General features: G+C 42.0%; 1 long non-coding RNA gene across 1 annotated transcript in view; it reads right to left on the reverse strand.

Annotated features, from left to right (window-relative positions):
* Nucleotides 1-637: 637 nt before the first annotated feature.
* The window catches only part of LOC136793630 (uncharacterized), a 75,623-nt gene continuing 51,559 nt past the window's right edge, over nucleotides 638-24,701 (reverse strand). The window contains exon 3 of the long non-coding RNA XR_010839230.1: nucleotides 638-698. This is a non-coding gene — a long non-coding RNA (uncharacterized lncRNA). The remainder of the gene's footprint in view (nucleotides 699-24,701) is intronic.

Here is a 24,701-nt window from a genome sequence, read left to right on the forward strand (position 1 = left end):
CCTCTTTCAAGAAATGACAACTTCAGTTTTTAAGGCTAAAAACCTCAAAATCACCCCTGAGTTCTTTCTTCTTTCACTCCCCATATTCAATCCATAAGCAAGTCCTATCAGTTCTACCTTCAGAATATATCCAGAATCTGACTATTTCTCCCCCTGGACCCAAGCCGCCACCACCGTCGCCTGGATTACTGCACCTGACTTCTAAAATTCTTCCTGCTTCTACTGTTGTCTCTCTATGCTCTTCTTCCCGCAGAGTAAGCAGAGTTAGCCTTTTCCTAAGTACATCACATCTACTCAAGGCCTGTGGTAGCTTTCCACTCAGAGGAAAAGCCCCAATCCTTGCAAAGGTCTCCATGGTCTAGACCTCTGTAACCTCACTGCCGGGCCTCTCTCTCCCCAGTTCACTCTGTTCCAGTCTTACTGGCCCTTGTGCTGCTTCCAGATCCTTCAGCCGAGAACTTTCTCCAGGATCTTTAATCCTGCTCATCTCCCTGCCTAATTGGGTCTCTAACTTCAGGTCTTTGCTCAAAAGTTACCCCCCTCCTCACATTCTATTCCTCACCTTGCTTTTCCTTTGCTTATCGTCACCAATGGACACATGGCGTTTTGTTTGTCTGGTTTGTATCTTCCAACCATCCCCCTGCCCGGTCTTCCTCCATAAGGGTAGAGGGTTATAGGTTTTGTTCGTCGACGTGTCCCTAGTGATTGAATAGAGTAGGTGCTTGATAAATATGTTGCATAAGTAAATACATTTTATTTATTTTTTCATTTTCTACAGGTTTTTATGACAGTGCCTGTCACATTTTAGTCACTGTAATAGATGCTCTTAAGGATACAAAGACTAATAACTTTTTGAAACAAAAATCCTAAATATCCTGCCCTTGCAGGACAAATGATCTGAATATTACACTTTATGTAAACGTGCTCACGCATCTGGAAGTCAGTACATTTTAATCTTAACACTACATTTTGAAATCATGCAAGTAATGAAATCAATAATTTTGAAGAGGCCAGGCATTGCGTTTGACATTGGAATAGGTTTGTTGGATTATTCTACCCAAAATGTTAGATGGAAATGATTTACCAGGTAAATATTATTTATTTTTATTATCAGGTAAATGATCATTTATATTGTGGAACGTTTAATGATGACATTCTGCGTTACATTCTTTTTCTTACCAAGTAAGTAAAAGTATTTAAAAAACCTTCAACAAACCACAAAGTCTGGTTTTTACTGATTCAAGAATGGCTGTGTTATAGCCATTAAAGCAAGATTACTCATAGTACAAAAATTATTTTCAACCTGCTGTTTGGTACAGAAGTTAGAGCAATTATCAAACTACTTTTTTTTTTTTTTTTTTTTTTTTTTTTTTCGGTATGCGGGCCTCTCACTGTTGTGGCCTCTCCCGTTGCGGAGCACAGGCTCCGGACACACAGGCTCAGCGGCCATGGCTCACGGGCTTAGTTGCTCCGCGGCATGTGGGATCTTCCCGGACCAGGGCACGAACCCGTGTCTCCTGCATCGGCAGGTGGATTCTCAACCACTGCGCCACCAGGGAAGCCCTCAAACTACTTTTTACATAGAGCGGCAGGTTCACTGTGGAAAACGTATTTCCACTTATCAAAAATGACGTTTTCTCGAAAGATTTGAACATTATGTCTCCCATACCAACTCTCTTCCTGAAGAGAATTTGGAGGGAGCCCCTTTTTTCATGTTGACAACCTCCAGATTTGAATTACTCATCAAAAGATTGATCATCATTAGACAAATGCATAATATCATGAATTCCAACTACTCTTTCTAGAATTTGAGACTCCTTAAATTCACATTTGTGCCTTGGCAGTCAATTTATGATCTGCATAAACAAGAAACTCATTTTTTCTGCAATTTGAATATGTCCTTGAGGCCAAAACATTGTAGCATCAATTTTTGAAAGGCTCTTTGGAACTAAATTAAATCTTTAAGATTCTTGATGCAAGCTGGATGAAGCTACCAAAAGTATCTTGCCTTTAAAAAGGTGTGCAATAAATAATTTAATATTTTGCATGTACTATGATTTACAATTCCCACTTGTAGAACTTTATCCTAAGGAAATAAGTCCTATAAATCAAACTTAAATAGAAAGTGTGCAGGCTTTGGAAATAGACAAAACTGGGTTCTGACCCCAGCTCCAGCATTAGTACCATGTGCACTTATATAGCCCTTTCTGTTTCAGTTTTTTCATCTTAAAATGGGAATAACATTATACATTTTTCAGGATTGTTGTAAGAATTCAGGTCTGTATGTGATATATACATAAATGGAATATTATTCAGCCCTAAAAAGAATGAAGTACTGACACATTGCTGCAATGTGGACGAACCTTGAAAACATTGTGCTCAGTGAAAGATGCCAGATATAGAATCACATATATGTGATTTCATTTATATGAAACATCCAGAATAGATAAATCCCCAGAGAGAGAAAACCGATTAATGGTTGCCATAGACTGGAAAGAATGAAGAATGGGGAGTGACTGCTTGAAGGGTATGGGGTTTCCTTTTGGGGTTTTAAAAAAGTTCTGGAACCAGATAGTGGTAATGGTTACAAAACATTGTGAGTGTGCTTCATGTCACTGAATTGTACACTTTAAAATGTTAAAATGGCAAATTTCATGTTTTATATATATATGGATATATATATTACTATCATAAAAATGTTACTTAAAAAATAAATTGCAAGATTGTGTTTACAGTATAATTGTATTTACAGTCATCTATATCTATACACACACATGCTGGAATGTATACATCAAAATATTAGTGGTGGTGATTTCTAAGTATGATATCACAGGTTTTGTTTTTAACATCTTTATTAGAGTATAGTTGCTTTACAATGTTGTGTTAGTTTCTGCTGTATAACAAAGTGAATGAGCTATACGTATACATATGTCCCCATATCTCCTCCCTCTTGTGTCTCCCTCCCACCCTCCCTATCCCACCCCTCTAGGTGGACACAAAGCACCGAGCCGATCTCCCTGTGCTATGCGGCTGCTTCCCACTAGCTACCTGTTTTACATGTGGTAGTGTATATACGTCCATGCCACTCTCTCACTTCATCCCAGCTTACCCTTCCCCCTCCCCGTGTCCTCAAGTCCATTCTCTATGCCTGTGTCTTTATTCCTGTCCTGCCCCTAGGTTCATCAGAACTATTTTTCTTCTTTTTTTAGATTCCATATATTTGTGTTAACATATGGTATTTGTTTTTCTCTTTCTGACTTCATTCCGTATGACAGGTGTTTTTTTAAACCACTTATGTTTTCTTAATTTTTAAAAATAAATATGTATTATTATTATATATTTTTTTGCGGTACGCGGGCCTCTCATTGCTGTGGCCTCTCCCGTTGCGGAGCACAGGCTCCGGACGCGCAGGCTCAGCGGCCATGGCTCACGGGCCCAGCCGCTCCGCGGCATGTGGGATTTTCCCGGACCGGGGCACGAACTCTTGTCCGCTGCATTGGCAGGCGGACTCGCAACCACTGCGCCACCAGGGAAGCCCCAGGGAAGCCCCTGTTTTTATAATAAGAAATGATGTTTAAGAACAAAGAATCAAGCAAACAAAAGTACTGAATAAATGAAAAAGATGAAAGTAGATCCAAGACTGACTTGCTCTGTAAGTTTATAAAATAAAAGCGTTCAGGGGCTTCCCTGGTGGCGCAGTGGTTGAGAGTCCGCCTGCCGATGCAGGGGACACGGGTTCGTGCCCCGGTCCAGGAAGATCCCATGGCCGCTGAGCCTGCGCGTCCGGAGCCTGTGCTCCGCAACAGGAGAGGCCACAACAGGGAGAGGCCCGCGTACCGCAAAAAAAAAAAGCGTTCAGCATTATCTCATAACTGCTGCCTGCGTGCCCACAGTTCTGAACTGTGCTTTGCTGGGTAGAACCATTCTGCCTCGTGCACCAGAATTTATGAGGAATCAAGTCCCATACTTAACATCTAATTTGCAAATCAGCGTAGTAAGGCATAAGCCTAGAGAGTAAGCAGGAATAATTGCACCTAAATCATGACATGACAAGATGACTCTAACGCTTATCATTACCGTATATACAGCTATAAATGCTCCATTAAAAATAATTCCCCTGCCCCTCTCCTCCCAGTGGAAACCTCAAATACCAAACAGTGAGTTTAAAAACAAGATATTTGGCAACTCTATTTGTAATTGCCTTTATTTCTCTCAATAACCCTATGAGGAAGACATCATTATTTGTATTTTACACACAACAAAATTTGGACTCAGGGTGAGTAGCTTCTTAGGGTTCAAAATGCTAGTAAATGGTGGACTCAAAGTTCAGACCCCAGGCTTGCCGTTCAGGTGGGAGCCTGAAACTCATGTTCTGCCCATGGTGACATACTGCCTCTTATCATCTGATGGACGGGGAGGCAGATGTTCAGAGAGGTAACCTGACTGGGCCAAAGTCCCAGCAAATGTGTGATTTGGGATTTGATCCTAGGTTCCCAGTTGAGTGAATTTTCAGAAAAGTCAGGGACCTCTCCGGCTTTTCTTAAGGGTATTAACTACATAAATACCAGTGCTTCAAGAAGGACACAGAAAGACCACAATACAACACAACCTCAAAGAATGAGTAAAAAGGTAACTGGTACGTTAGAATCAATGTATTCAGAGGCCAAGAGAATAATGATTCAACTAAGAATAAAGTTCTGACATGAGGTTGTAAAATGTTCCAAGTGCAAGCAGATGCAAGTGCTTTATTTTAAATGGTATCATGTTGTAGGGATAACACTGAAATACGGCTACATTAAAACTTGAGCTGTCATGCAAAATGAATGAGCCCTCTTAAAGACAGAACTTGGTATGAGCCTTGCAGGCATTGCCCACTGCCAGCCTGGTGTGCCATCCGGGACCTTTGTTTGGAGAACATAATCCATGTGCTAGCAGATTTTGATATTTGAGCCACCCCCTTGTCTCTAAGGATAGCCTAAAGGAGAAGCTTCTCTGGACCAAGTTCTCTAGCTCCGTTTGTAAGAGTGTGTTCAGTGTGGAACTTTTTAGCCTAAAGAGAACGCATAAATCATTGTTGTTCGTTTGCAACCATTTCTAACGTAGCAGATTATTCACCCAGACGAATCTATGCTGGGATCTATTTTGCAGGCTCCTCCATGCTTCCGAATACCTTGCAAACCCTGCTCAGAGCCCATCTGGGGACTCTCTAAGCTACGTGTCAACCAGGTGGCCCTTAGTTCCCTCGTTGCATCATTGCAGGCGCTGGTGCTAAAATTACATTTCTTCCCTGAGTCTCTGCGCACCTCACCGCTTCTTCAAATATCTGCCGTACTCTTTTTCTCCAGTAAATAAATTCAAATCCCGTGACTCGCCCTCCTGCTTCTTCCGTGCCTCACCTTCTCGCTTCTTCCAGCCTGCACCTCCTCTTCTTGTCCCATCTCACGCCCTCTTCCCTATTGTTCAGCCTCTCCCTTGCTTGGTCTCAGCTGCCCTTGTATTTTCGTTCTCAGGCTTTCTCATGTCCTTCCAGTCATGACAGCCCTTCTGCCAGGAACACTTTCCGACTCAGATGCCAGCCTCTCTCTCAATCTTACATCTTCAATCTCTGTAACGCTCACTTCCTTGGAGAAGCCTTATGTTCCTATCTCATGGTGCCACCATCATCTCAGAATCCCACTTGGGTACGTCCCTTGGTCCCCAGACAAACCAATGAAAGGCTAGGATCAAAGTAACTAAGGGGTCTCCTCACTGAGATGAGTAAATTGGACACACTTACAAGCATGAGAAGGTAAACCAGAGAAGCACTGCTTCCTCATTCATTCATTTTTTATTTATTTATTTATTTATTTTTTGCGGTACGCGGGCCTCTCACCGTTGTGGCCCCTCCCGTTGCGGAGCACAGGCTCCCGACGCGCAGGCTCAGCGGCCACGGCTCACGGGCCCAGCCACTCCGCGGCACGTGGGATCCTCCCGGACCGGGGCACGAACCCGTGACCCCTGCATCATCGGCAGGCGGATTCTGAACCACTGCGCCGCCAGGGAAGCCCCAGGTGCAAGTTTTTGTCCTCATTTTACAGAAGAAGAAACTGAGGGCCTGAGAGGAAAATCACCCCCGTCCCTGAAAGAAGCAGGCACTTGGGAACCATGAGACGCTACTGCAAAGTCACCACTGAGCCATGTGACCGGCAGCTATTCTCTTGTCCCAGCCCCTCTGCTTATATTGGGTTGAATCATATAAAATTGCCATTTTGATAGGCCAAAAGAGGTCGTATATCAGCCACTTCATTTGGTTCAAACAAATAACTCCTGCCCTTTGCCAGGAATGCCTGTCCCATCCACAGATCCTAGCCGTCCTTCAGGCCGATTTCTATTCCTCCATCTTCTGTGAGGTCGGCTCACAGAGATGCATTCGTTTGTCAGGTCTGCCACAACAGAGAACCACTGACTGGGCTGCTTAAACAGTACACATCTGTTTTCTCACAGTTCTGGAGGCTTGAAGTCTGGGATCAAGGAATTGGCAGGGTTGGTTCTTCTGAGGCTTCCTTCTCTCCTTTGCTTGTAGATGGCTGTCTTCTCCCTGTGTCTTCACATGGCCTTTTCTCTACGCCGGTGTATCTGTGTCCTAATTTCCTCTTCTTACAAGAACAGTCAGTTGGATTAGGGCACACCTTAATAACCTCATTTTAATTGATTCACCCCTTTGAAGACCGTATCTCAAATGCAAATCAAAACTACAATGAGGTATCACCTCACACCAGTCAGAACGGCCATCATCAAAAAATCTATAAACAGTAAATGCTGGAGAGGGTGTGGAGAAAAGGGAACCCTCTGGCACTGTTGGTGGGAACGTAAATTGATACAGCCAGTATGGAGAACAGTATGGAGGTTCCTTAAAAAACTACAAATAGAACTACCATATGACCCAGCAATCCCACTTCTGGGCATATACCCTGAAAAAACCATAATTCAAAAAGAATCACGTGCCACAATGTTCATTGCAGCTCTATTTACAATAGCCAGGACATGGAAGCAACCTAAGTGTCCATCAACAGATGAATGGATAAAGAAGATGTGGCACATATATACAATGGAATATTACTCAGCCATAAAAAGAAATGAAATTGAGTTATCTGTAGTGAGGTGGATGGACCTAGAGTCTGTCATACAGAGTGAAGTAAGTCAGAAAGAGAAAAACAAATACTGTATGTTAACACATATATATGGAATCTAAAAAAAAAAAAATTGATTCTGAAGAACCTAGGGGCAGGACAGGAATAAAGATGCAGACATAGAGAATGGACTTCAGGACACGGGAGGGGGAGGGGTAAGCTGGGACGAAGTGAGAGAGTGGCATGGACATATATACACTACCAAATGTAGGGTGGATAGCTAGTGGGAAGCAGCCGCATAGCACAGGGAGATCAGCTCGGTGCTTTGTGACCACCTAGAAGGGTGGGATAGGGAGGGTGGGAGGGAGATGCAAGAAGGAGGAGATATGGGGATATATGTATATGTATAGCTGATTCACTTTGTTATACAGCAGAAACTAACTCACCATTGTGAAGCAATTATACTCCAATAAAGATGTTAAAAAATTTAAAAAAGACCGTATCTCAAATACAGTCACATTCTAAGTACATGGATTTGAGACAGCAACATATGAATTGCGGGGGAGGAGGGGACACAGTTCAACCCATAACAACTTTTCCACGGATGGGGGTGGGGGGATGTTTCAGGCAGTGACGGCCAGCGATGCAGAGCAGCAGATGAAGCTTCGCTGGCCCATATGCTCAGTTCTTGCTGTGAGGCGGGGTTCCTAACAGGCCACGGACTGGTACTGGTCAGTGGCCTGGGGGTTGGGGACCCCTGGTCTAGAAGATTCACTTGTCTCTCAGTCATATCTGTCTTATCTGGATCTTGAAGTGTTTTGCTTTACACAAGTGTGGCTATCTTGCCCCTTCAAGAAGTCTATATGCTTACTAAAAGCACTCCCTCCCCCAGACAGCGCATTGCTAAGTGCACATCAAAAAGATATTATAAAGTTAGGGTACCTTGAATACTCTTGCCATATTAAAGCAGGAAGATTGATTTTTAAAAAAAATCCAAGGATTTCTTCTAGCTTAAGCTTCCATGGCTCATTGCTCTTTAAAACCAGTTTTTATGCCATTAAAACATTCTTTGAGGTCTCTTGAAAATCTTTATTATTACCTTAATTTTCCTCATGATGAACCAGCACCAATGCTATCAAGAACTGAGCTTTAAAAACACTCGAAACTGATTTTCCCTGCTGGAGATTTTCAGTTCTAACTGCTGATGAAGTAAACATGGGCTCTAAGACTCCAGGAAGAGAAAGAAAAATATTAGGGCCAAAACAGATAAGTAAATGTCTACGAGCCCAACCCACAGGCCAACTAAAAATAGAGCTCAAGCATGACCACTTTCTTAGCCCAGCAAGAGTGACTTTGAAGAGTGGCTGATGGATGTCATTGCTTGGAAAGGAAGTGTAAGTTTACAGAATAAATGTAAATATATTCATTCTAGGCCGTTCTTTTCAGATTCACGTTGTCTTTTGGCTCTGGTCCACAGCGCGTCTGGACTGGAGGATTTAGCATGAAGGATTTAGAGCTCTGTGTTCCAGTCATTGTGTCTTCTAGAACATGCAAAAATGTCCAACTTATAACATTTTTATTTGACTGGAGAATATGGCGAGCAGCCCCTGCCCCCAAATTTCCCTGATGAGTTGACTCTGTGTGGGATTTTATTAATCATATTTCTGCAGTTGTTTGTTTGTCTTGTTGCAGCAAATATTGATTGGGTAGCCTCTCTGTGCTGGTTTGTGATTTGATTCTACCCTGCTACATTGTCATTAACTACTTTGGATCTAGGACCAGCCACAAGATACAGGGAGGCAATAGGAGTGGTGATTAAAAAGTAGATTCTGGGGCCAGGCCGCCTGGGTTCCAAACAGACTCCAACACATCCAGCCTCCTTGGCTGTAGGCAACTTTGCCTGTGCCTCATTTGTAACACAAGGAGAATAATTTATTATTATTATTATTATTATCCTCATGATTTGTTGTGATAATGAATTTATGTAAGGCACATGATTTACTTCTTGTAGCTCCTGGAGCATTATAAGAGCTGAGAAGTAATTAGCTGCTATTGCTATCACTGTTCTTCAGTAATATTTTTGAAATTTATTTTCTTGGTATTTTCTGCTACTCTCCCTCTTTTATTTGGGCCATTACCACCACAGACCACTACTTTGGGGAAAACTTGCTGCAGCAGGAGGAAGTGAGAAAAGGCTTTTGACATTCAGATGCAAAAGAAGAGGCAGAAAGAATTTATGGTGAGTTGGAACAGCCTTCCACCTTCTGAGATAAAACTTTTCCTTCACTGAGGGGAAGGGGTGGCAAAGACATTCTAGGAGCCTAAGAAAGGGGGACCCTCGTGCCTTGGGGTGGAGGAAGGGGACAATCCAGAGGGTCTGGTGCATGACGTGAACTCTCAATAGATTTAGGGAGACTTAAGAGCAGATACTAGGTGCCCTGTAGAGGCTGGAAGTAGACAAGTCTTGGTCAGTCTCTCAGAGCTCCCTGTGGCCAGTGCAGGTGGGTGAGGTGGGGAGGGAGGAATGAGTCTTTGTGTGAAGCCCTAGCTTTAAAGATACACAGAGTTTGACTCCAAGGGGACTTACGGACAAGACCCCCAGGAGCAATGTGCTGGGGTCCTACGTGGACCATATCGGAAGAAGAGAACCCCCTGCCCAGCAGCCCTATCTCAGCACGACATAAGACCCCAAGAACTTAGATGTAATCATGGTGGGGGCAGGGAGGATGGGTTGGGGGAACTTGCAACAGTTATTATCATTACTGAAAGTTTTTGAGGGCAGAGAACTTTACTTATTACCCTTACAGAACCTGGTATGTTGTAGGTGCTGAATAAAATTTGTATTTGAATGGCCGGCGCTGAATTAGGTGCTCTGGCTATACAGATAAGAAGGCAGGATCCTTGCTCTGCAGGAGCTCAGAATCTAATGCAGAAACACACACACACACACACACACACACACACAGTAGGGTAAAGATAACAGAGGTGCAATGAAAGCACTGTGGAAAAAGCCCCCAAACCTTATTGCAAAGCTTTAGAGAGGGAGAGACGTTGGCACTAACCCACGCCTAGGGCATCTCCAGCAGAAGGAGTAACATGTACACAAATACAAAAGCAAGGAACAGCATGGTATGTTTGAGGGGTGACTGAGGATCAGACAACACCAAACCCAGCCGACATTTCACTTCCTGCTAGAATGAAGCAGAAACTGACAAAGGACACATGTGCCCCAGAGGGCTCTCCAGGGCAGGTTCTTTTTTTTTTTGAAATTTTAAAATTTTACTTTTTATACAGCAGGTTCTTATTAGTTGTCTATTTTATACATATTGGTGTATATATGTCAATCCCAATCTCCCAATTCGTCCCACCACCACCACCCCCACCCCTGCTTTCCCCCCTTGGTGTCCATACATTTGTTCTCTACATCTGTGTCTCTATTTTTGCCTTGCAAACCGTTCATCTGCACCATTTTTTTAGATTCCACATATATTCATTAATTTACGATATTTGTTTTTCTCTTTCTGACTTACTTCACTCTGTATGACAGTCTCTAGGTCCATCCACATCTCTGCAAATGACCCAGTTTCATTTCTTTTTATGGCTGAGTAATATTCCATTGTATAGATGTGCCACATCTTCTTTATCCATTCGTCTGTTGATGGGCATTCAGGTTGCTTCCATGACCTGGTTATTGTAAATATTGCTGCAGTGAACACTGGGGTGCATGTGTCTTTTTGAATTATGGTTTTCCGTGGGTATATGCCCAGTAGTGGGATTGCTGGGTAATACGGTAGTTCTATTTGTAGTTTTTTAAGGAACCTCCATACTGTTCTCCATAGTGGCTGTATCAATTTACATTCCCACCAACAGTGCAAGAGGGTTCCCTTTTCTCCACACCCTCTCCAGCATTTATTGTTTGTGGATTTTTTGATGATGGCCATTCTGACTGGTGTGAGGTGATACCTCATTGTAATTTTGATTTGCATTTCTCTAATGATTAGTATGTTGAGCATCCTTTCATGTGTTTGTTGGCAATCTATATATCTTCTTTGGAGAAATGTCTATTTAGGTCTTCTGCCCATTTTTGGATTGGGTTATTTGTTTTTTTGATATTGAGCTGTATGAGCTACTTGTATATTTTGGAGATTAATCCTTTATCAGTTGCTTCATTTGCAAATATTTTCTCCCATTCTGAGGGCTGTCTTTTCATCTTATTTATGGTTTCCTTTGCTGTGCAAAAGCTTTCAAGTTTCATGAGGTCCCATTTGTTTATTTATTTTTTTATTTCTCTTGCTCTAGGAGGTGGATCAAAAAATATCTTGCTGTGATTTATGTCAAAGAGTGTTCTCCCTATGTTTTCCTCTAAGAGTTTTATAGTGTCTGGTCTTACATTTAGGTCTTTAATCCATTTTGAGTTTATTTTTGTATATGGTGTTACGGAGTGTTCTAATTTTATTCTTTGACATGTAGTTGTCCAGTTTTCCCAGCACCACTTATTGACAAGACTGTGCTTTCTCCATTGTATATCCTTGCTTCCTTTTTCACAGAGTAGTTGACCATAGGTGTATGGGTTTATCTCTGGGCTTTCTATCCTGTTCCATTGATCTATATTTCTGTTTTTGTGCCAGTACCATATTCTCTTGATGACTGTATTTTTGTACTATATTCTGAAGTCAGGGATTCTGATTCCTCCAGCTCTGTTTTTTCCCCTCAATATTGCTTTGGCTATTCGGGGTCTTCTGTGTCTCCATACAAATTTTAAGATTTCTTTGTTCTAGTTCTGTAAAAAATGCCAATGGTAATTTGATAAGGATTGCATTGAATCTGTAGATTGTTTTGGATAGTATAGTCATTTTCACAATATTGATTCTTCCAATCCAAGAACATGGTATATCTCTCCATCTGTTTGTGTCATCTTTGATTTCTTTCATCAGTGTCTTATAGTTTTCTGCATACAGGTCTTTCACCTCCTTAGGTTTGTTTATTCCTAGGTATTTTATTCTTTTTGTTGCAATGGTGAAAGAGATTGTTTCCTTAATTTCTCTTTCTGATCTTTCATTGTTAGTGTTTAGGAATGCAAGAGATTTCTGTGCATTAATTTTGTTATCCTGCAACTTTACCAAATTCATTGATTAGCTCTAGTAGTTTTCTGGTGGCATCTTTAGGATTCTGTATGTATAGTATATGTCATCTGCAAACAATGACAGCTTTCTTCTTCTTTCCCAATTTGTATTCCTTTTATTTCTTTGTCTTCTCTAATTGCTGTGGCTAGGACTTCCAATAATATGTTGAATAATAGTGGCAAGGGTGGACATCCTTGTCTTGTTCCTGATCTTAGTGGAAATGGTTTTAGTTTTTCACCATTGAGAATGATGTTTGCTGTGGATTTGTCGGATATGGTCTGTATTATGTTGAGGTAGGTTCCCTCTATGCCCACTTTCTGGAGAGTTTTTATCATAAATGGGTGTTGAATTTTGTCAGAAGCTTTTTCTGCATCTGTTGAGATGATCATATGGTTTTTATTCTTCAGTTTGTTAATATGGTGTATCACATTGACTGATTTGTGTATATTGAAGAATCCTTGCATCCCTGGGATAAATCCCACTTGATCATGGTGTATGATCCTTTTAATGTGTTGTTGGATTCTGTTTGCTAGTATTTTGTTGAGGATTTTTGCATCTATATTCATCAGTGATATTCATTATCTGTAATTTTCTTTTTTTGTTGTATCTTAGCCTAGTTTTGGTATCAGGGTGATGGTGTTCTCATAGAATGAGTTTGGGAGTGTTCCTTCCTCTGCAGTTTTTTGGAAGAGTTTGAGAAGGATGGGTGTTAACTCTTCTCTAAATGTTTGATAGAATTCACCTGTGAAGCCATCTGGTCCTGGACTTTTGTTTGTTGGAAGAATTTTAATCACAGTTTCAATTTCATTACTTGTGATTTGTCTGTTCATATTTTCTATTTCTTCCTGGTTCAGTCTTGGAAGGTTATACCTTTCTAAGAATTTGTCTACTTCTGCCAGGTTGTCCATTTTATTGGCATAGTGTTGCTTGTAGTAGTCTCTTACGGTGCTTGGTATTTCTACAGTGTCCATTATAACTTCTCCTTTTTCATTTCTAATTTTATTGTTTGAGTCCTCTCCCTCTTTTTTCTTGATGAGTTTGGCTAAAGGTTTATCAATTTTGTTTATCTTCTCAAAGAACCACTTTTTAGTTTTATTGATCTTTGCTATTGTTTTCTTTGTTTCTATTTCATTTGTTTCTGCTCTGATCTTTATGATTTCTTTCATTCTACTAGCTTTGGATTTTGTTTGTTATTCTTTCTCTAGTTCCTTTAGGTGTAAGGTTAAAGTTTTTATTTGATATTTTTCTTGTTTATTGAGGTAGGATTGTATTGCTATAAACTTCCTTCTTAGAACTGCTTTTGCTGCATCCCATAGGTTTTGGATCATCGTGTTTTCATTGTCATTTGTCTCTAGGTATTTTTTTGATTTCCTCTTTGATTTCTTCAGTGATCTCTTGGTTATATAGTAACATATTGTTTAGCCTCCACATGTTTGTGTTTTTTACGTTTGTTTGCCTATAACTGATTTCTAATCTCATAGCATTGTGGTCAGAAAAGATGCTTGATATGATTTCAATTTTCTTAAATTTACTGAGGCTTGATCTGTGACCCAAGATGTGATCTATCTTGGAGAATGTTCTGTGTGCACTTGAGAAGAAAGTGTAATCTGCTGTTTTTGGATGGAATGTCCGAAAGGACAGGTTCTTGACTGATTAGAATTGAAAGCCTTCTCTAAAAGCACTGACTTTTCAGGCATGTCCCTCCCAAACATGGGACTTTTCTTAACAAATCCCTATGGAAGCCAAAAGGAGAAGTAACCTGGAGCTTGGACAGCTGCACACTGGTTCCGGCTCCATCTCTTACTAGCTCTGTGATTCTTACCAAGTGATTTAACCTTCTCTTGCCTCTGAAAGACACAGTTCATCTATTACCTGACAGCAAACAGAAAAATGGCAAGACTTGCCTGAGATTTCATCTTGGTGTTGCTCAGAATGGCTCTGATCAGTGGGTTGGAAGAGGCAAAGGGGTAGAGTCGATTTGTTTTCAGTAGAAAGCACCCAACTGAATCTGCCAGATTCACTCAGACAGTTAGATCAAACCCATATGCCTTAAGGCAGGAAAATGCCGAATGTACCAGAAGAGCTGAAGGGAGACCAGTGGGATCAGTGAATTAATATTTATTGAACTACTTTGTTCCGGGCATTATTAGGCAGGATGGGAAAATATAGATCCACAAGGTACAGTTACTATTCTTAAGAAAATAACACTTGTTCATGGGGGGAAAGCATAAGGGAACAAGTAGTGCTGAGACAATAGGACAGATTGTACCAAGACTTGGAGAACACAGAGAAGGGAGCTCCCCAGCTTATCTGCCTTCAGCGGAAGCAGGAAGGGGGAGCCACATCGAAGGGATGGTGTTTGGATTGGGTCTTCAAGACTCTTTCATAGATATGAAATCAAGAGAGAAGCAGAGAAGACAGTTTATAATCAAGCTTTAAATTATGTTTTAGTGGTTATTTAGACCTGAGGTGTGACAGTAATATGATAAAACATGAGTGCTTCATCATTTTGAATAGATTTCTGTATATTATTGCTTTTTCCTTCTTTCCTTCCTCCCCCACACGTTTTCATGTAAAATTGCTTTCTGGCGTTCCTTGGGCCTTTGTTCTCTGCCTTAGTGAAGAATATTACACACTGTCTCTGTCCAGATTAACAAATCTGAGTCTAGTTCTAGGTTCCAGCTGGGAGCTGGTAATTGAACAGAAAAAAATAGCGCTAGAAACTTCGAGATGAGGTGGAGAAAGACCAGAGCAAATATTTGGGGCTGTAGTCAGGGCAAAAGGGGTTTCAGAGAATTCTCCTCACCTCAGCTCCCAACCCTTTCCAAGCCCTTCCATCTGTCAGTCATCCTACAAACGAGAGAGGAAGAGAAAAGAAAAGAGAGAAAATTTGGCAGGAATGATGGTAGTTGGGCGGTTAGATCTGGGGTCAGCCAGTCTGGTTTTAAATCTTTTTATTCAATAGTGATGTGACCTCAGGCAAGTTACCAAAACGTTGTTCTAACTCTCCCCCCTTCTGTATAATAGTGAGAGTAATCAAACCTTCAGCTTAGCCTTGCTGTAAGACTAAGGAAGTCATATACTCAAAACAAATATAACAGTGCTTGGAACATACTTATAGACATAGTATATATTGTAAACTGCTATGTTTTTTTTTTTGGCCTAGCCATGCAGGATGCAGGATCTTAGTTCCCTGACCAGGGATCAAACGCACACCCCCTGCACTGGAAGCATAGAATCTTAACCACTGGACTGCCAGGGGAAGTCCCAGGACATAGTACATATTAGCCATTACCATTTGTCTACACATCACCCTCCCCCACCCCCTTTCTTGGCAATAGACCCTTAAGAGGGTTGGACAGGACCACAGGATTACCTGTGGTATCACCTCCATCCCTCTGACCTTGGTAACTGGCTTAAGGAGGGACCTATGACACAAACGGCCCCTAGAGTCCTTTTCTGGGTTCTCCTACTACAACCAAACTCTCCTCTTGGACCTTAGACCAGTGCATCCCTGGGGTGGACAGCTGCCATGTCCCTCCCACATGGAGAAGGCCTGTTGGTGACTGTGGAGGATGAAGCCTTGTAGAACAAATGAAAACTTTAGAACAAGCAGAATAAAGTAGTATGTGTTTTTGTTTTGTTTTTTTCCACCATGCTATGTGGTATGTGGGATCTTTGTTCCCTGACCAGGGATCAAACCTGTGTCCCCTGCTTTGGGAGTGCAGTGTCTTAACCACTGGACCACCAGGGAAGTCCCATAAAGTAGTGTGTGCTGAATTCAAATCCCAAGGACCCCCAGTATTCCATAGGTCCTCAGCAATTCTTTACATTTGGAGTTCTATCTACATCTTGCAATGAACTCCCTTTTTGCTTCAGCCAGTGTGAACTGGGTGCAAGTCAGACCTGAAGAGTCTTGACTGATGCAAAGGGGCAAAGAAGGGAGCCTGGAGAGACAGGAGATGCCCCGAAAGAGCTTGACCTTGCTTAGCAGACGGCCAGGAATGGGACGCCATGTAACGGAGAGCGAAGCATCTTTCTCAGACCTCCTGGTCTAATTACCAAGGAGACCAAGAGGTTTAGGTTGCTGACTAGCTTTCCATTAAGCGCTCCCAAGGCTGTTCTGTTTAAGCTTTATAGGGTGATAGCAACCATCTTTAATCCTGAGTTTGGAATTTCTATCCTCAGAAGTCTATCTCTACTGCCATGTGGTCTTTGGACCACTTGTTTTGAAGACTTGGATTGGTTATGGTTATGATGACATTTTCCTAATGAATCGAAAAGAGAACAATGATCACATAATCCCTATATTTTGGTTCCAGTTAAATCCTGATTCATGTAGTTCATAGTGTATATCAAATGTATTATGCAAAATACATTAGACTAATTATTAAGAAATGTAATGCCATCCATTATACTTTCTTTGAAAAAAAAAAAACTATTAAAGATGTGGTTTAAATTGATGCCTTTGTTAAGTTATCCCTTAAGTTATCCTTGTATGGTTTTTGTCTTTTGAAGCTAAGAAATGCATTTACAATAGCAACAAGATTTGCTTTGGTAAGACTTTAACATCTCTTCTTTACCCAGTCTCCCTTAAATCAGGAACCTTCTGACCACCAAAAGGACAAATGATCTCAGCCCTCGGGAGGCCTAATTAACAATAACAAGCTACCAGTGAGGGAAATTCCCTAAGGTCATGCATTCAGAGAGAGAGAGAGAGAGAGAGAGAGAGGCCACAGAATAGAGCCCATCAGTGGGGGCTGGGAGCAGGGGGAGTGTGTGAAAGCTGAGCCAGACCACCCCTTAAGCACATCTACCCAACACAGTCAGGCAAGATGAAATAGAAATTAATCCGGCCATCCATCAATACTATCAGTTTGAATTTTGAAAGGGTATGGCATAACTGGCTTTCTCTGAAATGTAATTTTTAACATTGAAAATAGCTATCATTGTAACATCATTAGAATGACCAAAAAAAAAAAAAAAAAAGGACAATATCGATTTCTGTGTTGGCAACCTCTCATAAGGACAGGAATAGATCATTTACTTCAGGAAAATTAATTACTTCAGGGCTAAAATGATTCGTTTAATCCATGCAGGGAAGTAGCCATGTAATGATGGCGGTTTTAATCTTGTTAGTGACATTTTCTAGTCCTAGGTGAAAATAAGGCCAAGTTGTTGGAACTAGGGTAAGACTTGGCGGATCCCAAGTAAGGCAAAATGAAATTTTTTTTTTTTTTTTTTTGTAGTCGCGGGCCTCTCACTGCTGTGGCCTCTCCCGTTGCGGAGCACAGGCTCCGGACGCGAGGCTCAGCGGCCATGGCTCACGGGCCCAGCCGCTCCGCGGCACGTGGGATCCTCCCGGACCGGGGCACGAACCCACGTCCCCTGCATCGTCAGGCGGACTCTCAACCACTGCGCCACCAGGGAAGCCCAAAATGAAATTTTATTACTCCTTCTGTTGCCCAAGACCCTGTCTGGGAGGAAGGCAAGAGTCCCTGGCTTAGCCATTACCCCAGGCAGGTGACATTGACAGCTAAAACAACAAAGGCAGGGGGGGCAAGCCGAAGGAATTAGCCCGGGCAACCCATGGGTCTCCTAGGAGCATGAATTTGCCTTGTCCAGTGAAAGAGGAGGTTCTAATTTCATCTTTGGGCTACTTGGGGTCGCATTATATCAGGCTGTCCTAGAGAGAGGCAAAAGCTTCCTTCAATAGTGACCGCTTGACTTGGTTTGCTGGGAATGAGGAGTTCTTAGTTTTGGTACTAAAACCACAACAGTACTTGCAACAGTTGATGACCGTCTCTCCTCTGTTGACCTTTGTCAAGGAAAACCAAAACTCCTCTTATCTCTTAACGAAAGAGACCAGGCTTGCAAAAGCCAGGACTTATTCTCACAATAGCCCATAAATTTGTTTATATGATGTTTTTAAAAGTTCTAGTTCCACTCAAATTTCAACATAGCATTTGAACCTAAATACAACCTACTGAATTCTACCAAAGTTGCACCACCATGCTCATACCTTGGGTTCCACCAGAAAAGGCAGAGAGTTATTTATGAGAGGAAAGAACCTGGAATAGTGAGAGGAAGGGGCAAGAAGCAAAAGGCAACATGGCTTGGGATTTGGGAGATGGAGTTGGAGAGTTTTGAGAGAGCAAAGTGGAGATTTGGGCAGCTGCTCTGATGTGAGGAAAACATGGAGATGCTTTTCAGGAGTTTTGCCATGTGTACTGGGTGGATTTCCCCTGGTGTCTCTTTGAGAGATTTCTCTAAAGAGGTGATCATGTTATCTGCTTATCGATGCTCTATTGGGTGCCAAAATGGGTCCCAAAGAAGCCAGGTGACACACTTATTTCCTCCTATCATGATTGATTGCAGTAAGTATTTGAATTCCCTATTCTTCAACTGTCAACATTATTAGTAATTTCCCAGTCTACATCTGCATAATGTTGTAATAGACAGAGTATATCAGATAAATTTTAAAACTCTATGACAACCTGATTTTAGGTATTTCCTGCCTAATCAAGGAAGCCAGATACAGACTCAAATATGCCTGGTTTTATTCTAAGTAACCTTTGTACGCTAATTAACAGTGTCTTCCTGGAAACCAGAGTGACTTTCCAGCTGAGAGGCTGCTTTAAAATGGCAGAGATTGCTTTGATTGTTCAAAGAAAGGAAACTTGTACATATCTCATACCAAAGTGTGAGGAAGTAAATTTGCCCAGTAAAGGAAAAAGGCCAGAGGGAGCCAGAAATGAAAGAAAAAATTTTTGAAAGAAGACCAAGTCCATATCTATAATAACTGTTATAAATGCCCAGACTAGTGCTTTTTATCCAAATTCATTTCCTGGAGGCTCATGACCATTTATGTTGGGGTTTATTTTATCTTTTATGCAGGTCATATATTTTAATCTCCAAGCATATCAAACATGTTAAAAAGAGATTAAAGAAGAATTTTTAAGCTTCATAATTTTAAAGTGAATAGAATTATGTTATTATTAGTTATTAAACTATTAAAGAGTTATAATGAGATTCAAAGTGTGGGGTGACTTTAATGATTTCATACTCACCATTGATGGGATTCAGACATCAATAATGTAAACTACATTGTGTAAACTGCATTTCAGCCCATTGTGCATAGAAAAAATTTGTCTGGGACCAAGAACCTTGGTTGTTTAGGATAGAGGATGAAAGAGGCTCAGGGGTACATGGGTGGGAGCTGTATTCCATGCATGGCAAATGGAAACCACTAGAGACAATGCGAATCCAATAGGAGGATGTTTATCATGAAAAACAGGGGGTAACTCATGGTTTGATGACAGTAAGTCAAATAGCTGATTTTATTAACTAAGGAAGGTACCTGTCATCACTTTCCTATCTCAAAAGTAGGGCTGCACAAGCCTCACCTGAGGAATTTCAATGATTAACATGCAGATTCCCGGGCTCCACCCCTAGGAATTCTACTCCAGTAAATTTCAGGTGGCTTCAGGTAATCTGCATTCAAAACAAGCATCCACACCCCACGCCTGTTACAGTGAGGTGAGACTGGGGCTCTGAAGCCACACTTCAAGAGACATTTAATTCTTTCATAAAGGTCCCACAGTGGGGCTGACATCCAGATTATTCATATAAAACTGGATTATTTTATGCTTACAGCCATTGGCCATTCTAAAGATTTAGCTTTTACACACATGATCAGAGGATGACAGTGTGGAAAGAAAAGGTGGTGTTGAGGAGAAGAGCAGTGACAGGCCCTCAAACACTGTATTTTTGACCCTAAAATACCTTAGGGGCTCTGGAGTGCAGCTGATTGCTTGATTTTCCAAAATAGATATATTTTTTTCTACCTCTATTTCTAGTGCCAAAAAAAGGTCCATGGAAGCCCTCTCTCCACAAGTCTTGCTCCTAAAAAAACAATCTCTCCTCAGTACCCTGCCCTGTGATTGGCCTGATTCATTTTCCTGTTCTGTCCCAAGAACATGATGTGTTCTTGCTTCAAAGCATTAACTTTCCTGTCTCTTCTTTAATATGTGTCATTTTACTTCATGTAAAGGCTGGCTGCCATAACTCGAAGACCTCCTCCCCTGAGGTATCATTTTCACAAAACTCTCCAGCACTGCTTTCTTACAAAATTATCTAGAACAATGTCCTCCTGACATCAAAGGATGCTCTGAATTTCTCTGTGAGATTTAAATTCAGTGAGGATGAATTTAATGTTCACTTTTGGCTTATTGCACTGAAATAAGGAAACAATATGCGGTGGTGACATTGAACTTCTATGATTAATCGTATATTTATGACTTACATGCATTTCTTAGTCTAAAGAGGCCAAGGGACCTGGAGCCCCTTATTAAATAGCAGACATGGAATCCCCTTGGCAATCTGACCCAGCACTAGGTCCTTATCATCTCCTATGAGAGTGAGTTGAAAAATCTTTTTTTTTAATTGTGAAAATAACTGGCTGAGGCTGCTGGGTTCCCACTGCACCCTCAGAGCTGGTAGAGGCTAAGTCACCCGACCAAGGATGTCCCAGAGGCCAGTGACCCAGCCATGTCTTAAATTCCTAAGTTCCTGGTAGCAAGTATACTGACTCATATCATCTTCTCCTCTTGGAAAATCACATACACAGGTGTTTTCAGGAGTATCTCTGAGCTATAAGAAGATGTTGGTTACAATCAAGAGTTTAAAATATTGCCCAGATCACCGCTGAGAAAAGCGCATCTTTATCCCATATGGAGCTAAGTTTTTACTTCAACAAGTTATTAACGTAGCTTGTTTTCAAAACAATGGGACACGTTGGTAAATAAGGACCAAAGATGCGCGTGCGTGCAGGAGAGAGAGAGAGAGAGAGAGAGAGAGAGAGAGAGAGAGAGCACTATATTTTAAAAGAAGACTGGTTTTCAGTTTCAGAATACTGCAATTCATCTAGAAATCAGACATAGATGGGAAAATTTCCACGTTCAGCGACCCATTTAAAAACTCTATAATTGGACTCCATAATTCTCAGGTCTCCCTACTATCGATTTTATTTTGACATAAAGAAATGGAAATTTTAAAAGTGAGATATATGTGCATTTCACCACACAATCTATATCTTTTTGTCCAGGCTTCCTGAGTTCCAGTGCTGGCTCCACCATAGCAGCTGTACAATCTTGGACAAGTTGATTTCTCTGTAGCTCACTTTCATTACTCTATAAGGCAAGTTACCTTACAGAAGTGCTGTGAGGAATAAAGGATCTACTTTGTATAAAATACCTGGTACGCAATAAGTGTTCAGTAGTTAACTCAGATTATTATGCACTAACGTGGGAATATGGCACAGAAGAAGACAGAGGTTCTGCTCTGAAGGGGTTTACAGTCTAACAGAGGAGACACATGATAAGCAGCCCCTCAGTAATAATTTCCTTAAATTTTTCATTTGCCCTGTGGAAAAAGAATGCCCTACAGAGCGCTGTGAACACGGTCAGTCAGGAAACCCTGGGGACATAGGGAAGATGTCCCCAATGAAGAGATTTTAGGCTGAGGCTTGAAGAAGGGGGAGAAGTTTCCCCAAGGAGAAGACTGAACCCATGAGGAGGAATTGGGGGCACATAAGAGAAAACATTAAAGGTATGACAGCAGGAGACAGGCCTGGTCATAAGGAAGGACCACCCTCTACCTGCAGGATCATAACGAAGGCAAAACTTCTGCAGCAAAATAAGTTCAAATTTGAGCATGGAGGAGAGGTAGAAATACGCAAGAGTCAATAAGGTTTGGGGGAGGACGTTAATCTTCATTGGGAAAATGGAGATTTTTTTTTTTTTTTTTGCTTGTTTTTAGTTTGTCTGCTTTGCAAATTCATAGAGAAAGTTACGAAATGCAATCCAGATGTTCTTCCTCCCCAGGTCTGAGGATCTGAAGCTCACCCTTCCCTCTACCCGGGAGCAGAGAAGACGATGACACTCACTCACCACAGACGCTGGAAATCTTTAAAAATAGACCCAAGGAAGGACGTAGGGCTTCTGAGTGAGGGCAGTGAACCCAGCAAGATCAAGAGGTGCAGATTTCAGGAAGAGGGAAGGGTAAAAGCAATGAGGCCGATGGAGAGGAACAAGAACAGTGTTAGAACATGTACCTGGAGTGACATCCAAGGTCTGGGTGGAGCATGACCTTGCTCTTTGATTGGGCAACAGTGGGGAGGTGCTGGGAATAGGAGAGTAAGTCAGGATTCTCAGCACACTTCCTTCCCCAGCATCAACTATATACGGATTTATTACTAAATTCCCTGTGTGAAGAATGGCTTTGGCTTTTCCAGGGATCCTGTGTGTATTCGCCCCTGGAATAGAAGTAAAGGTTATATCCAGAAGAGAAAAAGAAATAGAGTATGGCAAGAACAAGAGACACCTTTGTGGTAGGCTATATTATGAATCAAGGGTCTACCTGTAGACAATATCTGGCTGGAAGAACCATGAGTTTGCACCCCAAATACCTCCTCTCTCCAAAGGATAGCTAGAGACATTATCTCACCTCCTATCCCCACCCCGCTGTAAGACAAAGGAAAAGGTGTCATCACACATTTTGTGCCTATAAATGGAATTCTGGCTGCCAGGCAACGGGTCACGTGAAAAATGATGGTGTTTTGGAATGAGGCTGGCAGCAACAGAGACGAGGAGAAGTGGATGGACTTGTGTTACGTTTAGAAGTCAAAGAAACAAGACTTGGTGGTGATTTGGACGTGCAGGATGAGAGAGGAAGGAATGATGTGTCACTGACAGCATCCACTTGGCAGTATAGCTTTGCCAGAGGAACTGTAAGGGTTTATCAGGGGTGACATCTACTGAAATGAGAAGCACTGTTGCAGGAGCAGTTTCTGGGAAGATGATAGGATCCACTTTGAAAATGGGAGCACGGCGTGCTGGTGATCCAGTCCACAGGGTGTAGAAGAGGCAGTTGATAATAAGTACCTTCCCAGAGCGAGAGACTGAGGTGGAATAGTGATGTGGATGAGAACACATGTGTTGGGTGATTCTTCCAAGAAAATGTGGGAGAGAAGAGAAAGAATGGACAGGAATAAATCCTTAGTGAGGGGGAAAGAGTGACCTGAAGGCTGGAGAGTGGGAGAGTGCTAAAGATGATTTGCCCGCAAGTAGTGTTTTGGGGGAAGGGAGATTTCCACCCCACTTCCTGGACTTGAGATGAAAGAACATCAGCTTGAGGCAGCCACATTGACAGCTGTGTCCTTCTAGGACATCTGGGTTTCATTTACAGGCCAGGAGCTGAAGGGAACATTTGAGGAAGAGGTTGGGGTTAGAAGGGTGTTGGCTGACCAGCGCGTTTGCTCAGATGAGAGTGTTTGGAAGTAGAGAAAGGAGAGAAGGGTCAGGAGGTGATGGAAGATAGGGGAGGGGCAGTGTATACTTGGGACTAACGAGGCTCAGTGTGGCCAGGAAATGAAGCCCATGGTCAAACCTCATGGGCAACTGACAGGAGCTGCTCCACTGGGCACAGTAGCAGCTGATATCAATGAACAGGTCACCTGATCTTTTCAAGCCATAATCTGATTATGTCCCATATGCTCATTTCCCCAGATTCAATTCATGAAGACAGAACTTACCATTGTGCTTTACAGGGTTTCTACGTGGTCACCCCTTTACCTGCCACTCTACTCCACCCTCTCTGGCCAGTTTCGTCCCTTAAATGTACCATGTTCTGTCTGTCACAGGACCTTTGCATATACTGCTTTTTCTGGCTGGAATAACACTTCCTCCCTTATCTTCTAGCTAAATCTTAATCAGCTTTTCTGAAAGCTGAGCTCAAATTTCTCTTACTCCAAACAGACTTCCCTGACTTCCCTAACTGGGTTAATCCCCTTTCTGTGGTTGAGCATTGAATCTCTTTGTAACACTTATCACAGTTACAATTTTATATTGTTCATGGGATTGTTTGGTTAATGTCTCTTTCCTCCGCAAAAGTATTAAGTTCCATAAAGTCAGCAACCAGGTTGGTTCTTTTTTTTTTTTTTTTTTTTTTTTTTTCTTTTTTTTTGTGGTACGTGGACCCAGCCGCTCCGCATCATGTGGGATCTTCCCAGACCGGGGCACGAACCCGTGTTCCCTGCATCTGCTGGCGGACTCTCAACCACTGCACCACCAGGGAAGCCCCCAGGTTGGTTCTTAATGCAAACTGTATCTCCCAAAGCATAGGCGCTGTGTTTGGTGTTTAGTCCTGATTTCAGTAAATACTTGCCTAATGAAGGAAAAAAGTGGTCTTCACGGGCTGGCATTTGGGGGGTGGGGAGCAGCTGGCCAAGGCCGTGGCCCAAATGTGAGCTATGTCACCTCAGGGTCATAGGACTGACACTTCTCCTAGCCTCCCATTGGTTTGGTGGTGGACATTCCGGTTGGGATAGAAGCCAAGCTCTAAAAACTCCAAAGTCCCTTTAATTTATTTACTTATTCCTTAAAAAAATTTTTCTGAGGCTATTTTAGCA

This window comes from Kogia breviceps, chromosome 2 (assembly GCF_026419965.1).
Source record: "Kogia breviceps isolate mKogBre1 chromosome 2, mKogBre1 haplotype 1, whole genome shotgun sequence".
Taxonomy (NCBI): Eukaryota; Metazoa; Chordata; class Mammalia; order Artiodactyla; family Physeteridae; genus Kogia; species Kogia breviceps.